The sequence below is a fragment of the Dipodomys merriami genome, unplaced genomic scaffold (assembly GCF_024711535.1).
Source record: "Dipodomys merriami isolate MVZ:Mamm:240054 unplaced genomic scaffold, mDipMer1.0.p SCAF_21, whole genome shotgun sequence".
Lineage (NCBI taxonomy): Eukaryota > Metazoa > Chordata > Mammalia > Rodentia > Heteromyidae > Dipodomys > Dipodomys merriami.
This window is the reverse complement of record NW_027203493.1, coordinates 15,840,704-15,857,064: the sequence shown is the minus strand read 5'-3', so window position 1 is coordinate 15,857,064 and position 16,361 is coordinate 15,840,704. Positions and strand designations below refer to the sequence as shown.

Sequence of the window (16,361 nt, the reverse complement as noted above, 5' to 3'; positions counted from 1 at the left end):
CCACTGTGGGTTTCGTAAAAAACCATCTTGCATCTTATAATCTTGTGGGATCCAAAGAAGTAAGACAGGATGCCGAAGCAGAGAGGTGCATGAGTTAGCTGCTTGTGTCCATCATCCCTGCTCCCTGCCCTTCTCATTGCATGATGACTCACAGTACACAACATTCCTGACCACTGGCCATCTAACCACCGGCTTGTGGGACTGACAGCAGACAAAGCCTGGTATAGAAAGATGTGGCTGTGGGTTGGGTCCATGTGGCGACTCCATCCTTTCACCTGAGCCTTGGAGAACCATCATGTCATCAAGTCACCCGCAGCCCCAGCCTGGCATGATCTCTCCCTCAAAGACTCAGTCTTCCCCTTCTCTGAGCTTACCTTTGGTCAGCAAAATAAAGACAACAAGAAAGTCCAGGCCTTTGTTACTCTCGCCCTCACTTTGTACCAAGACTTTCAATGGATTCCTTAGAAACCTGGTGTTTCAGATCATGTACACTGAGAGGGGGAGGGAGGGGCAGGGGCGGGGACAAAACTTAATTTATTATTTGCTTCTTCATTTTTTTCCCTAAGCTCTGCAGGTTGTTGGCTCTGCATCCATCCTCTGCTCCCTGGGTCCCACCAATCTCCAGGCTTATCTCTAATCCCTGAAGCAGATCCTTACAGCCACCATTCAGAATAGATACTATCTTCAGCTAACAAATAAGAAAACAGAGGATGCAAACTAAGTAGACTCTGGCCCTACAGCTTTCAGGTAAAAGAAGAACCATCAGAACTGGGACTAAATCTTCATAGTGGGGTTTGAACTTAGGGCCTTGTGCTTGGATATTGCAAGGGATGAAAACCTGGTGCCCTCCCATTAATTCTAGCATGGGTTTCAGCGAATGCATTGCAACCTTGTATGAGGACACCATCGTTCAAGTTCTTATGTCAAGTAGGACAGGGGAGTTCCTCCATAGCCTGAGCAGAAGTAAAGACACCCACTCTTGTCCCCACTCAGCCTCTGGAGTTGGAGAAATGCCTCAATCCCTGCAGTCTTAGCATTTTAAGAGCAGCCTCTCCGGGCTTCTAGCTGTCTCCAGGGCTGAGTTAGTGGTTTGGCAGCACACAATCTGTGTAAGTAGAAGTCTAGTCCGTTGGTTTGGTGATTGGAAAACCAGGCTGCTGCTGTTGTTGGGACAGAGTGAGGAACACGTCCAGTGTTAGTTCAGGCAAAGATTGTCCCCGGGAGTTCAATTGATGTTTGGTTAAACAACATTCCAGCCATTTTAATGCACAATCACTACAGGGAGGAGGAGTGTCGGGCTCCTTTCACTTCAGCTAAATGAGTTGTTTGAAGAATCTGAGAAACTGAAGTGTCAACATTTTTCAAACCCAGGTCCACTTCTATTTATCTCAAAAGATTTCATGGTCGGTCAGTGAACCCCAGGCAGGATGGGTCCTTTCTCCGGGAATTCACGGTCATGGTGTCAAGATGCCTACGGGTAGCTCCCATCTATGGTCTATTCTGTGGTTTCCCATGTACCCCTGACTCACCGGGGTGCTCAAAGGAGAGAAGACTTGGCTGGTGTTAAACACTGCTCAGGACTGAGCAAACATTGCTCGGTCTGGCTCTCTGCCACTAGGGGGTGCACTGCCTGCTTCCAGATGGTGCTCTTCTCTGGACAACCCAATTGTAAACAGAACAGAATGGGCAAATGTCCCCAGCCCTTTTGAAAATGAGACAGTGCCCAATAAACAAAAATATTCAGCCATAATGGACCCAATGGATTGTCTATGCTGTACTGCACTACAGACTCTCAACAAGCCACACAAGAACACAAGGATTCTCACTTTGGTTGGTGTCACTCTGTAAATCACAGTTGTTGTTGTTTTTTTTCATATGTCCATCTTCAGCCATCTTAAGCACCTATCAGATACCAGGTATGTTTCAAGGTGCTGTGATGATAAAGACTAACTCCTTTTCTTAAAGGCATTTGTAATCTATTGAGAGGACTTCTGGTTCCACTGGACATTTCCTTCTCAGGGTAGGTTTACAAGGATTATGATTCTCAAGTGATGCTCAATAAACATAGACAGAACCCAGGATGTTATGATGAAGTAAGTCTGAAAGATGTGAAGACTAACTCTACTCAAAGCGTGTCATAGATTTGCAAAGTCCTGCAACAAAGAAAGCCCTCATTAGCATTTTATAAAGTTGTTTGCTCACAGAGCCCTTTTCTTTTTCTCTAATATTTTACATCATCCAGGAGCGTTAGTGCTCCTAGAGTTTTAAACACGCTTTTGTCTCTTGTTCAAATTAAATGAAACGTTGAATATCACCATTATAGAGGAAAGGGTAAGAAGGGAATTTGGATGCCTGCAAAATATGGGCTTCTCTTCAGACTTCTGCAGAGGCGGAAAATCTGCATTTCTTGTCTGTCAGGACTAGCTGAGATATTTAAAGGACCCTAGAGATGAGAGTGTATGTAGCCCTGTTGCAGTGAAAAAAAATCTCAGCCACTCACTGCACAGATCATTGAGGAAAACCCATTTCCTGTATTCAGGGTTGTTTTAAGGAATATAGTTGGCTAGGATCCTTAGGCAAACAGAGGTGAGAGTCTGTTTAATGGTGGCCCAGGAATTCTGGGGAGTGATAAGGAGCTGAGACTTGACTTTCCACCCAGATTATCCTACCTTCAGAAATCAGGAAAGTATTGAAGCATCCTTCTAATTCCTGGTTGCGTCAAGTTCAAGATCCAGGCCTCACTAATTAACCCTTCCTCACACACAGGCCACCCAGAGGCCTGCTCTCAATCTTGTGTTATTGTCTCTATCACTTTAGTAGAGCCCGCTCACTGTGACCCTGACTCACCAACAACACAGGGTGCTCTGGCTGTTGACACTGGGATTGTATCTTGTAGAATTAGTACATGAGTTAGAGCTGTTCATCAACCCATTACTTGCTGTTTCTAAGGCCTACATTTTTCCTGTCTTTATTAGATATTGTTCTTTGTTGTCATGTAGCATAGTTTTTGCTTGGCCCTGTAGCATTGCATGCCTCCTTTCTCTGCCCAGACTATTTTCAGATGGAATGACTTTACAGGAGATGATGAAGAATAAAACCAGCTTTTACTGTAAAGGGCATCCTGCCTACATGGATTTGGAAACTCACGATTTCTCAAATATTCAGCCTCTATTTGCCATACCTGTGGGGTTCATCTTTGATGTAGTTGTCTAGGTACTCATGTTTACAAATAAATGCATGCAAACAGTAGTATAGAGTATTATAGTTTAGAATGCAGGTCAGGCTTTGAATCCTAGCTTTGTCATTTATGGCTAGTTTTCTATGCTAACTGGGTTCTAATATAACCTTACCACTTTCCAATCTGTAGACTGAGGAGAAGGGTGTCCATATCCTAGCTTTATTAAAGCCATTAAATGAGTACTCTATCTAAAATATTAAGCATATTGCCCAGTAAAAAAGGAATGCTCAGGAAACTACAGCCTTCTATTCTTCTCCTTCTATCTCCTGTTTTTTTTTTCTTTTTTCCCACTAGTAAGAGTTTTAGAAGGAACTAAGACACAGTAATATCTGTTTTTTTCATTTATAGTATGAAGGAGGAACTTATATGATCCTATTGAGGCTCACTTTATCAGCCCACAATCTCATTCTATTCACTCATTGTCTTGTTTTATTCTAACTATGTCAGAAAAAAAATCCTTTAGCAGTATGGTGGTTCCTCAAAAGACTCCACATAGAGCTCCCCTATGACCCAGCAATCCCACTTTTGGACATTTACCCAAACGATTACAAACAAGGCTATACTAAAGCTACCAGCACAACTATGTTTATTGCAGCATTATTTACCATAGCTATGATCTTGAACCAACCCAGATGCCCCTCAGTAGATGAATGGATCAAGAAAATGTGATACACACACACACACACACACACACACACACACACACACACACACACACACACACACACAATGGAATTCTATGCCTCCATCAGAAAGAATGGTATCACCTCATTTGTTAGGAAATAGAAAGACTTGGAAAAAATTATATTAAGTGAAGTAAGCCAGGCCCAAAGAAACATAGGTCCCATGGTTTCTCTTATTTGCAATAAGTAGTATAAGTCTAGGACAAGCAGAAAAGGTCAAAAGCTATGTACATATGACCATGTAAGATGGTATTAAGTGAAATGAACCCCAAGATAGGGACACAAGTGGTTTTTTCTTTCTTGCTATTGTTTTTAACAGATTTAAAATGTACTATGTGATTTTTTTTGTTTCTCTTGTATGTTCTTCCCCCACAGTATAACGCTTGTTTTCAATGTACTTGATGTCAGTGCCCTGTGTCTTGTATATACATTTTTCTAATTTTGGGAGGGGAAGGAAAATAACAAAATGCTGAAATAAGGATACAGGTTGACCCATTGTAACAATGAGATGTACAAGACACTATATTGAAAATGTACTTTACAACTTGGGTCGGGGGAAGGAGAAGTTGGGGAGGTGGGAGGGAAGGGATGGTAGGGGAAAAACAAGGAGGAGGTAACAATGCTCCATAGGAAATGTACTCATTACCTTACTCATGTAACTGTAACCCCTCTGTAGAGTATCTTTACAATAAAAATATAAAAAAGTAAACAATAAAGTTTAAAACAAAAAGAAGAAAAAATCCTTAAAGATTCATCACACATTTATCTCCTGATACTTTCCCCCTCCTTTGGTTTTGTAATTTTCTACCCTCTGGCTTCAGGGGACGTGATCTTCCATATGCTTTGCCTTCAGTGTCTATGTTTGAAATAAGACCAGTGGCAGGTTCTTGCAGAGACTTAGAAGACAGTGTTTAACAGAATAGGTGATTCTGGGTCAATGATATTACAGTCCTAAATTTGAGACCACTTAAAATTCTGAAGATGAGATGTTGCTAATAAATGTCCACTTGTGTTTCTAGGGTGGAGCCAGATATAGGCCCTCAGCTAAAAGAAGTTCCCTCTTCATCGTGTTCTAGCATGCAGAACTGGAGGAGGTAGCTATAGTGAGGCGAGCCTGCCTGAAGTTGTCATGGGTCCAGGGATTATGGACCTGTCAAATATTCCATTGCAAATCTTCAGCATTATTCCATCCTTGACATCAGTTGTTGACCAGCTGCCTTGGGTAGAAGGAAAAATTGGCTTCTGCTGGCATTGGTGAACCTAGATATGAAGACAATAGCACTAACTCTGAAAACTCTTGGTAAAGAGGTGGGCTGAGGTATGCTGAGATCTCAGCACAGCCCTGCTGGACTCTGACTTAAGAGATTTTGAACTGTGAAAGGCTAGGAACAGGTGGGGGGATTGAGCGTGAGGAAACTTGGATTGAATGATTGGGGTACTGCTTAACTTTTATTGTTTTTAATCCTACCCATTCCAATTCTTTGACTGATAGAATATTTGTTGAGTTTCATTACCAAGTACATTTAGATACATTACTCAATTATTTTCCTAGTGACCAATGCTTATAAATATAAGATCTATTCAGTTTCTAGTCTCACATCCAAAATAACGCAGAAGCAGCTGTTCTTCAAAGAGTTCCAGCACCACAGTGGTGGAGGGTTATGGCAACTGGGAGTGTCTCCAAGATTGTAGACTTTGAGTGCCATTCCCTTTGGCTAAGGATGTGAAATTTCTATGTCTAAGAGAAGCAGCAGGAGGCGAGGTATGTCCTATATAATGGTATAAAACGAGAAGCTATGACTTGAATGTGTTCAAATAGTATATGTTGGAAACATAATCTTATATTAAAAATGAATATGTTAATTGGAGGTTAGGCCTTTAGGTCCTGGCAGCAGCCTTCATGAATCAGTTAATCTACTCATAGATTAATGGATGAATAGAGGAAGTGGCATGGCTACTAAACAAGCAAACTGCTTTCAGTACCTTTGCCCTGTCTCACCTCTTGTTGTCCTCTACTATGTTCTGTAGCAAGAAAGCCCTTGCCAGATGCCAGTGGCATGCTTTTAGAGTGTAAGTCTCAGCAGACTCTTAGAACATAATTCTCAGTGTACTCTTAGAGCTTAATTCCCAGCAAGCTAAATAAACCTTTATTCATGAATTTCTGAGTCCCAGGTATTTTGTTATAGTGTTAGAAATCACATATAGATAGGCAGTATCATAGAAAAGATACTGAAATCTAAAAGCAAGTGGGAAGAACCCAGAATTTTGTAGTAGAAACAATGAACAAAATGCTCCCAAATTGCTATTGGTGTGAACCTCTGGAAGGCACATTATCACTCACTCCCTTAATTCTTATCTATGTCTTAAACTGTGATATATATGTAAATATGCACATATGTGTGTGTGTATATATATATATATATATATATATATATATATATATATATATATATATATAGTGTGTGTGTGTGTGTGTGTGTGTATACCTAGCTACTCAGAGGCTGAGATCTGAGGATCATGACTCAAAGCCAGACCAGGCAGGAAATTTCAAGAGACTCATCTCCAATAATCTACTTAAAAAAGCTGGAAGCAGTGTTATGGCTCAAGTGGTAGAGTGCTCACCTTGAGCAAAAGAAATTCAGGAGCAGCATCTAGGTCCAGAGTTCAAATCCCAGGACCAGAAAAATACATATACATATAAATATAAATAAGTTTACATATAAATAAACATATGTATACATATACAAATATATGTATATATCAATATGCATATATTATATAAATAAATTGTGTATAATTATAGATGACATATATAATTATACATAATATAAATATATATTTATTTATATACATTATATTTATATATAAAGAGAGAGAGAATGAGAATAATTAAGTATTGGTGGCTAATGCCTGTAATTCTAGCTACTCAGGAGGCTGAAATCTGAGGATCATGAAACTCTTGTCTTCAATTAATCACCAAAAATTTGGAAGTAGAAGTGTGGTTCAAGAGGTACAGCACTAGCCTTGAGGGGACAGCACCTAAACCATGAATTCAAGCCCTAGGACCAGCACCATATGTATATAGAGAGAATATAGGTAAAGACTAACACATACACAATATTTCTTCCAGAGCCTTTCATGGTCAACTCTGTCTTCTACGGCATTGACATGTACAATCCCAACACTGTCATTTCATCTTCGTGAGGTTGAGACAATGTGTCCAGTATGAAAGAGTGGAAATTCTGTGAGTGTGGATCCCGATTACAATCCAAAAGGTCAGACTACCTTTCTAGGTCACTGGGAAGCAGGGTTGACTCCCTGGATCTTTGCATATGTGAGAATGGAGAACCAATAAGAACTAAACTGAGCCTGGTTTCCATGGACTGGAGAGAGGTTGACTTAAGCAAAAAATAGAGCTACAATTCTCACTGGAGTATCCTTAGAGACTTAAACTCCATCCTAAGAGATTCTGAAGGAAGATGTCTGGATTGGGGTCTAGAACTTAACCTTTTGTTGTTATTGATACAGAATGCAAGGCCTTGTACTTGCTAAATAAGTGCAGTACCACTTGAACCACACCCCCAGTTTTAAGGATGTGGGTGTGGCTATACTGATAATGGGGCTTGAACACAGGACCTGGGCATTGTCCCTTAGCTTTTTCACTCAAGACTGGTGCTCTGCCACTTGAGTCACAGCAGAACTTCCAGCTTTGAGGTGGTTAACTGGAGATAAGAATCTATTCATAGACTTCCCTCTCCAGGCTTTCCTTGAACTGTGATCCTCAGATCTCAGTCTCCTGAGTAGCTAAGATTACAGGCAAACACCATTAGTGCCTGGCTCAGTGCTAGGGTTTGAAGTCAGGGCCTCCTGCTTGCTAGGCTGGCACTCTTCCATGTGACCCCTGCTTCCAGCTCTATTTCTGAAATAGGGTTCTTTTGCTCCCCACATAGGCATGAATTATGATTTACCTAGCATACGCTTCTGAGATCACAGACACTTGTCATCATGTCAACTTTTCATCCATGGAGATGGAGTCTCAGGCTTTTCTGTCTAGGCTGGCCTTGAACTGCAATCCTTCCTATCTCCCCTTTCCCCCCACCCTCCCACCCCTGTACCACACACCTATAGCTAGAATTACAGATATGAGACATCAAGTATCTGGCTAGGAATCAACAATAATTCCAGGTGTTTTCAATGCAGATAGAGATACAGACGAGAACATGGGCTTCTGAGGTGGACACACTGAGTTCCAGCCTAGCCACTTTGTAACCTAGATCAAGGTTCTTGACAGTAGTAGTTCTGTGCCTGTCTCTTCATCTCTAAGATGTAAAATCATAATTCCATTGCGAGTGCAATAACACACAAAAAGGCACGAGGGGGACTTGGCGCAGTGCCTGGCTCAGGGCAAGCTCTCAGTACTTACAAGTGCTGCTGTTGCTGTTGCCATTCAAGATTAGGAAGGATACTTAAGAGCCAGGCCAGCTGGACTACTAAGTGCTCCTCTCTGGAAACAGACTGCCTGAATTGGAATTCTCTGTTATTCACCTCTATCTTCCCATATATAAAATGGGGTGTTATTGACCCTACTCTCTAGGACTGTTGTAAAGACTGAATGTGTTAAAGTAGGCAAACAACCGAGTACCATGTCTGGCACATGTGCTGTGGAAGCAGACTATTCATCAGTCACTTGCAGTGATCTTAAGAATATATATAAATCTTCCTTAAATTTCCCTGAGTTCCTGTTTAAAACAACACCCTGATCATTGAAATTAGTTATAAAGATAGTAATAACACAGAACACAGATGGAGTGTTCTCCCAAACACTTTTCTTTTTTTTGGGTCCGGTCGTGGGGCCTGAACTCTGGGCCTGGGCGCTGTCCCTCAGCTCTTCAGCTCAAGGATAGCGCTCTACCACAGCAACACTTCTGGCTTTTTTCTTTTTGCTTATGTGGTGCTGAGGAATCGAACCCAGGGCCTCAGGCATGCAAGGCAAGCATTCTACCACTGAGCCACCTTCCCAGCCCCCCAAACAGTTTTCTTTAACAACTTGTGTTCCTCCTCAAACTCTTAGCAAATAAATATGAGCTAACTGAGGCATAACAGATAAGTGACTAATTCACTCAGGGCCAAATGGTAGGGCCAGGATTCAGATTTGGGCAGTCTGATTCCCAAATATTTCCATTTCACCAATGTCACTTTTTCTTAAGCAGAAAGTCAGAGATGTAAATGCTCTAGAGTCAAGATATCCATTGGGAAGAACAAGGCTTGTAGCCCGGAGCCAGTGGCTCACACCTATAATCCTAGCTACTCAGGAGACTAAGATCTGAGGATCGTGTTTCAAAGCCAGCCTGAACAGGAAAGTCCTGAGACTCTCCAATTAACCACCAGAAAACCAGAAGTGAAGCTGCGGCTCAAAGTGAGAGAGCAATAGCAATAGCTTTGGGCAGAATAAGCTCAGAGACAGTACCCAGGCTCATAGTTGAAGCTTCAGGACTGATAAGGAAGAAGGAGGAGGAGGAGGAGGAGAAGAAAGAAGAAGAAGAAGAAGAAGAAGAAGAAGAAGAAGAAGAAGAAGAAGAAGGAGGAGGAGGAGGAGGAGGAGGAGGAGGAGGAGGAGGAGGAGGAGGAGGAGGAGGAGGAGGAGGAGGAGGAGGAGGAGGAGGAGGAGGAGGAGGAGGAGGAGGAGGAGGAGGAGGAGGAGGAGGAGGAGAAGGAGAAGGAGAAGAGAAGAAGAAGAAAGAAGAAGAAGAAGAAAAAGAAAAAGGAGGAGGAGTGAGGGAGGAGGAGGAGGAAGGGGAGGGGAGAGGGGGAGGAGAAGATCATGGCTTTGTGCTAGGCATGGTGATTCGTGCCTGTAATCCCAGTTATGTGGGAGATAGACATCAAAAGGATTGTGGTGTGAGGCTAGATTGTCCATCTTCATAAACCAGGCATGGCATCTCATGCCTGTGGTCTAAACTCTATGGTAGGTGGTATGAATAAAAGGATTGAGGTCTCAATCAGCCTGGGCAAAGAGGGGAGGGGTGGGGGGGGGAAGAGAGAGGAGAGGCCCTATATGAAAAATAACTAAAGCAAAAAGTTCTGGGGGAATGACTTAAATGGTAGAGTAGATAGTGCAGTTACATGTAGATATTGCCAAAAGAGAAGAAAAATAGCTTTCCTTGATTCATTCTGCCCTTCACCTTATCCCATGGCTAAAGAGCATACATGCTGATGAATGAGATGGAACAAATCTGGAAAGGAGCAAGGATACATCATGTCAGGGGGCAGACTTGAAATACCTCTCCATCCCCAGTGTTGCTCCTCTTGCAAAGAGACACATGATTTGAATTACAAAAGTTGACCATGGAACAAAGAAACTTCCACTTCCCATGTCTAATCAGAGTGAGACCCATGACCCTGTGAACAGTTATCCTGGAAACTGGTTGGATTCTGGGCTGCTTAGCACCCGTTTTCTCGAAGCAATGGCTTCTCATGGGACCCACTGAAGCCATTGTCTCTGTTCTTTCTCAGCCTCCATTCTCCCACCACAGAGAAGAGCACATGACTAACCATCTTTAACCTAGCCTGAGCACTTGGAACAGCCACAGGTTCAATCAGACGTCTCTCCTAATTCCAGGGTCTTTTAGCATTTGGTTCAAATACAGCCAGCAGATCTGTCACATTGGGGACCTGCTTGCTGCTGGTTGTTACTGGTGTTGCTCAGAATCTAAGAGCATCTCTCTGGAATCAGACTGTCTGTGCTCTAAACACAGACATCCAGCATATGACTAGGCCAGGTCCTGAAAGTTTGCCTAAGTTCTTTTTGTGTGTAAACTGGGCTTCATGACACTAGCACCCCCTCTTAGGTTTGTTGTGAGGATTTAAGATGGCCTACTATTTCTCACAAACTCAATCAGTTATTTGGAGGGCAAAAGTTGGGAGTAGGCTCTATAAGATAGAAGCTTCTTCAAAGACAAGTTTGCTTTAGGGATCTCTGTCATCAAGGATGAGAATTTTATGTACAGGGGTGAGGTAGCTGAGAATGTTTAAAGGGATGACATTGGTCAAGTTGTACTATATTCATAAACTGTCTTGTTGAATGGCAACTACTCAAAGATAATTTTTAAAAATTAAAAAAAAGAATTTGATGTGATACTGCCCACCTACTCTGCTCTCAAACTCCCTGAACTCTAAATACATCCCACAGGTAATTGTGAACTAGAAAAATAAAAAGGAATAAGTTAGATGTAGAAAATAAGAGCATCTCTATGCCAGACAGTGAGAAGTCTCCAGCCAGCTCTAGTTCTCTGCTTTCCTTGAGGCGTTCTGTTTACAGATAGAGAGTCTATGTTCTTCTACAATCTCTACTTTTTTTCCATCATAAATCTAAAACTTTGGTCCAGATCTTGTGAGGACTGACAAGGCATAAATACAGACAAGACTCGAACCTGGTAGACTTCCTACCAGCGATCTATTACTCTCAGTATTCCAGTTGGCCTCTGGGCACTCTGCTTTGCAATTCAGGAACTGGAAAATAGAAACCCTGCATTTCCCTGTCCATTAAAATAAATAAGAGGAGAAGAAAGCCAGGTACTCGTGACTCTCAAGTATCCATAGAGGAAGAGGGTGCTAGCTCCTTACCCATGTCAAGAGGTGGGGACAACATTCTCATTCATCAGGGAAATGGTGCTTTTTCCAATTTACACACACTCCAAATCAATTGTCCCATCCAGAGCTGGCCTCTGATGAGGGAAACCGAGACGTTTGCTCTTCCATCCTGATTGGCCACCCCAGTAAGACAGATGAAAAAAAAATTTTTTTTTTACTTAAAACCTATTATTAGGTGTCCAATCACTATTAGCTCAGCTAGTCTTAGTGTGCCAATATAAGCCAGGTGTAGGAAGATTGAGTCAATCCCAAGCTCATGGCAATGACATTCCAAAGGCTTCCTCAGGAAGATATTTGCATGCTCCATGGCATCTCTATTTCTGGGTTTCCATGTCCAAAAATGCTTTGTTCATAGCTTATTGCCGACATAGCTCCCAGGCTCCTCCTCGGTTTCTACTAAAAATTTATGCTAAAGGTCAGTCATGAGAATAAAATATTGTACTTAAGAGTAGGAGGTCCTGGAGAGAGAGGTACAATTAGGCTCTAGGAAACATACAAGTTAAATTATAATTTGAAGCTTAGAAAAGTCCTATGTAGGCCAGGCACTGGTGGCTCACACCTGTAATCCTAGTTACTCAGGAGGCTGAGATCCGATGATTGAAGTTCAAAGCCAAGCTGGAAAATCTATGAGATTCTTTTTTTTTACATTTTCTTTTTTTTCTTTCTTTTTTTTTTTTTTTTTTTTTGGTCCGGTCGTGGGGCCTGAACTCTGGGCCTAGGCACTGTCCCTCAGCTCCTCAGCTCAAGGCTAGCGCTCTACCACTTGAGCCACAGCGCCACTTCTGGCCTTTTTCTTTTTGCTTATGTGGTGCTGAGGAATCGAACCCAGTGCCTCAGGCATGCAAGGCAAGCGCTCTACCAATGAGCTACCTTCCCAGCCCATCTATGAGATTCTTATCTCCAATTAACCGCCCAAAACCCAGAAGTGAAGCTGTAACTGAAAGTAGTAGAGCACTAGTCTTTAGCAGCACAAAAATAGTTCCCAGGCCCTGAATTTAAGTCCCTCAACCACAGAAAAAGGAAAGAAAAGTCCTATACAGTGGGTGTTTTTATTTATTTGTTTATTTGTTTGTTTGTTTTGCCAGTCCTGGGCTTGAACTCAGGGCCTGGGCACTGTCCCTGAGCTTCTTTTGCTCAAGGCTAGCACTCTACTACCTGAGCCATAGCACCACTTCCAGCTTTTTCTGTTTATGTGATACTGAGGAAGGCAACCGGGGCTTCATTCATGCTAGGCAAGCACTCTACCACTAAGCCACATTCCCAGCCCTAGTGGGTGCCTTTTAAAGTCCTCTTATACTAGGTGCCAGTGGCTCATACCTATAATCCTAGCTACTCAGGAAGCCGAGATCTGATGATCATGGTTAGAAGACAGCCTAGGCAGGAAAGTCTGTGAGACTCTAATCTCCAGTGAATCACCAAACAGTGAGGACAAGAGCTGTGGCTCAAGTGATAGAGTGCTAACCTTGAGCAAAACAACACGGGACAGCACCCAAACCCTGACTCGCACACATACACAAAAAAGTCATTAGCCAATCATCATTAGCCTTAATAGTATTACCCCTTTGCAACTCTCAACATTGAGCATCCAGCCTTCTACTTCCATCCTTCCCTTTCTTCCTCTCTTCTGCCCCACTACTCTTAGGAATGGAGATCAAGAACACAAATGCTGGTAGTCGGTATCAAACAGGAGAAGGTAGGTTGCGGGACTAGAGGGTGGATCTAGCCCACCTCAAGGCAGTCAGCTTCAAACGTTTCTATACATGGGGTTCTACTAAGTGCCTCTGCTAAGGCAACTGTGGGCTGCCAGTTTGCAGTCTTCACTGTGCACTCCTCCTCTTTACCACAGCCAAGCATGACAGAGCAACTATGCCCCCAACTGAAGCTAGCCAGGGCTGTCTCTAGTCTGCTTCCTACATGTCCAGAAATCCTGCCAAGGTAACATGTACATGGCACCACCAATCCATGTGCTAGATGTGTGAGTGAAAGTCAGCCAGGGAATAGGTGAACTTGGGTTCAAAATAAGACAGCTAGAGACCACCTTGGACTCCACCTATTCAGACTTTACTCACTTACATGATTACTTAATTACTTATTAAAGCAGTCTCACTATGTAGTCAATACTGGCCTTGAATTCCCTCCCAAACCTCATACCTCAGCCTCCCAAATACTGGAATTAGACGTATATGCCATCATACCTATATTGTTGGATAGAATATATATATATATGTGTGTGTGTATGTATATATTTATATATATGTATGTACACACACACGTATATATATATATATATATATATATCTCCAGAACTTTTGCATCCTATCAAACTGAAACTCTACACCAATTAAACACTAACTTCCTTTTCCCTTCTCCCTGTGGACCCTGGGTGTCACCATCTTACTTCCTGTCTCTATGAACTGACTATTGTAGGTACTACATACAAATGGAATTGTACAGAGTGTGTCATATGTGTACACACGCAAGCACACGCCAATACTAGGCTTAAATTCAAAGCTTCATGCTCTTGCTTGGCTTGCTTTTGCTCAAGACTGTTGCTCTACCACTTGATTCACACCTCTACTTTTGGCTTTTTGCTGATTAACTAGAGTCTCACAAATGTTTCTACTGATGTTGGCTTTAAGCCTCAATCTTTAGACCTCAGCCTCCTGAATAGCTAGAACTGCAGGGGTGAGCAAACAGCATCCGGCTGGTGTTTGTCTTTTTGTGTCCAGCTCCTCCAACGTATTGTTCATCTATGTTGTAGCATGGGCCAAAATTTTCTTCTTTTTAAAAGTGAATGTTATTCCATCATATGTATGTAGCACATTTGGTTGATTCACCATTGGACAGTTGGCTTGTTTCCAGCTTTTGACTTTGGAGAGTAATGCTGCTATGTACTCTGGGATGCAGGTATTTGTTTGAGTCTCTGCCCTCAGTTTTTAGATGCATAGATCACACACTGAATTACTAGGTCAGATGGTAATTATATGTTTAACGCTTTGAAGAACTATGCCTGTGTATCCTTGAACCAATCTTAGAACCTCTCCAAACTTCACCTGTAAAACAGTGATAGTGAAGCAACTGTGTTAATAGTTAATAGCCTAAAACTTAAGTATATAAAGCATGTGATTTAAAGTCTAAGTGCATCTTAAACCTTCACTGCCTGCTAGGTGGTTAATCTTGTCCTTGGAATGGAAAGACTCAAGCAAAAATAATCACTAAAGACAGTCTCTGCTCCGAAAATCCATAGTCCTACCATGAAATTATCTTCCTTGTGGGGTGCCAAGAGCTCTCAGAATATATGATAAGGGAACACCCTCTTTATGATTCCCACAAAATCCACCATGTCTGCAAGCTCAGTTTCCACAGCTCTCTTCCTTGGAATGTGCTAACACATCCCACCAGAAGCCACCATCTAATTTTCCTTGCCACTCTTTCCCCCTTGCTTGCTTTCCACATTCCCTGCTGACCACTGAAGAATACCTGGGCTTCACATTTTCTTCCCCAGTTGTATTTGGGTTCCCACCTTACTAGCTAACTGTTGGAAATGTCACTAGCAAAGTGATTCATAATAAAGCTTCATTTCCCAAGAGCCTCATGTTTTAAACGAGGTTTTCCTCTTAGGCCGAGTCACATTGGCAGCACCACTGCTATTTGGCGGAGTCCATTAGAGTTGGGCTTCCACCTCATTGCTGTTTATGTCGCGTTTATCACTTGGCCTCATGTCTGGATTCCTGACCTCCGACACATATCCCGTGTCTAGGAACAACATCATCCCACGGATATTTACATTTCAGATCCTCTTTTTAGAAAAGTAATTACAGGAGAAATGCATCCAAGCTTTTTCTTGCTGGAGCCAGATGCAACATTCCAGCAGGGAGTGGACTTGTACACTAACTCCATGAAGAAATATTTTCCTTCTCCACTCTTCAGTTCAACAACTGGAATGTCCGTGCTAAATGCATGAAGCTGCTCCTCTGGCTCAGTCAGAGGCTTGGCTGACAACAAACCACACACCCTCCCCAAAGCTTTTCCACAGCAAAAGGTAAAAGAGAATCTTAAATTAGCAAGAAATGAGTTTTTCAGATGCTGGGGAGCTGAGTTTGTTTTTCAGCTTTCGTGGGTTGGAGTTGTCTCACCTGCCACGTTATGGAAATGGAGAAGAGAAGCTTGGGTCTGACCACAGGGAAATCTGAACCACTGAATCCTGATGCTCTGAGAAGAACCAGGGTCCTCTAGAGTTGCTCTAGACCACCACACCCTGGTGATGTGGTTCCAAAAGGCAAATATGGAGCAGGGAGGAATCCTAAGGCAGAGTCCTCAATTTACCCCTGGGCAAGTGTTTAGGGTCGCCCTTACTTAAAGGGCTACTTCTGCTTTCTCTTTTATTGTCTTTGGGCTGCTCCTGGGACCAAAGGCAAAGGAAACACTCAGACCTTCAGACAGTAAATCACTAAGAAAAACGGGAGGAGGAAGCTGGCTGTAGATAGAGTGTGCATCCGAAGTGGAGGAAGAGGCCTCCTATATCCAGGCTTTTTGTAGGCACGGGTACTTGTCTTCTGCTTCTCTCCACAGGCTATTGCATGTAAGTATCACCACCAACCTCCTTCTCTACCTGTTGCAGTTCCCTGTAACCACCTGCAGCATCACAGCACCCATGGCTCAGCTAAACACAAAAGACAGGCTGCCTGCACAGTAAAGAGGCACCAGAGGCTGATAGGCACGCTGCCAGGAAGAGATGCTTTCTGTTCTGTCAGTCCTCTGCTCTCTCACACCTCCTGACCCCTCACCCT

At 42.6% G+C, this 16,361-nt stretch overlaps 1 protein-coding gene across 1 annotated transcript in view; it reads right to left on the bottom strand.

Annotated features, from left to right (window-relative positions):
- The window catches only part of Pamr1 (peptidase domain containing associated with muscle regeneration 1), a 75,921-nt gene that overhangs the window by 58,653 nt on the left and 907 nt on the right, over positions 1–16,361 (bottom strand). The window lies entirely within an intron of this gene.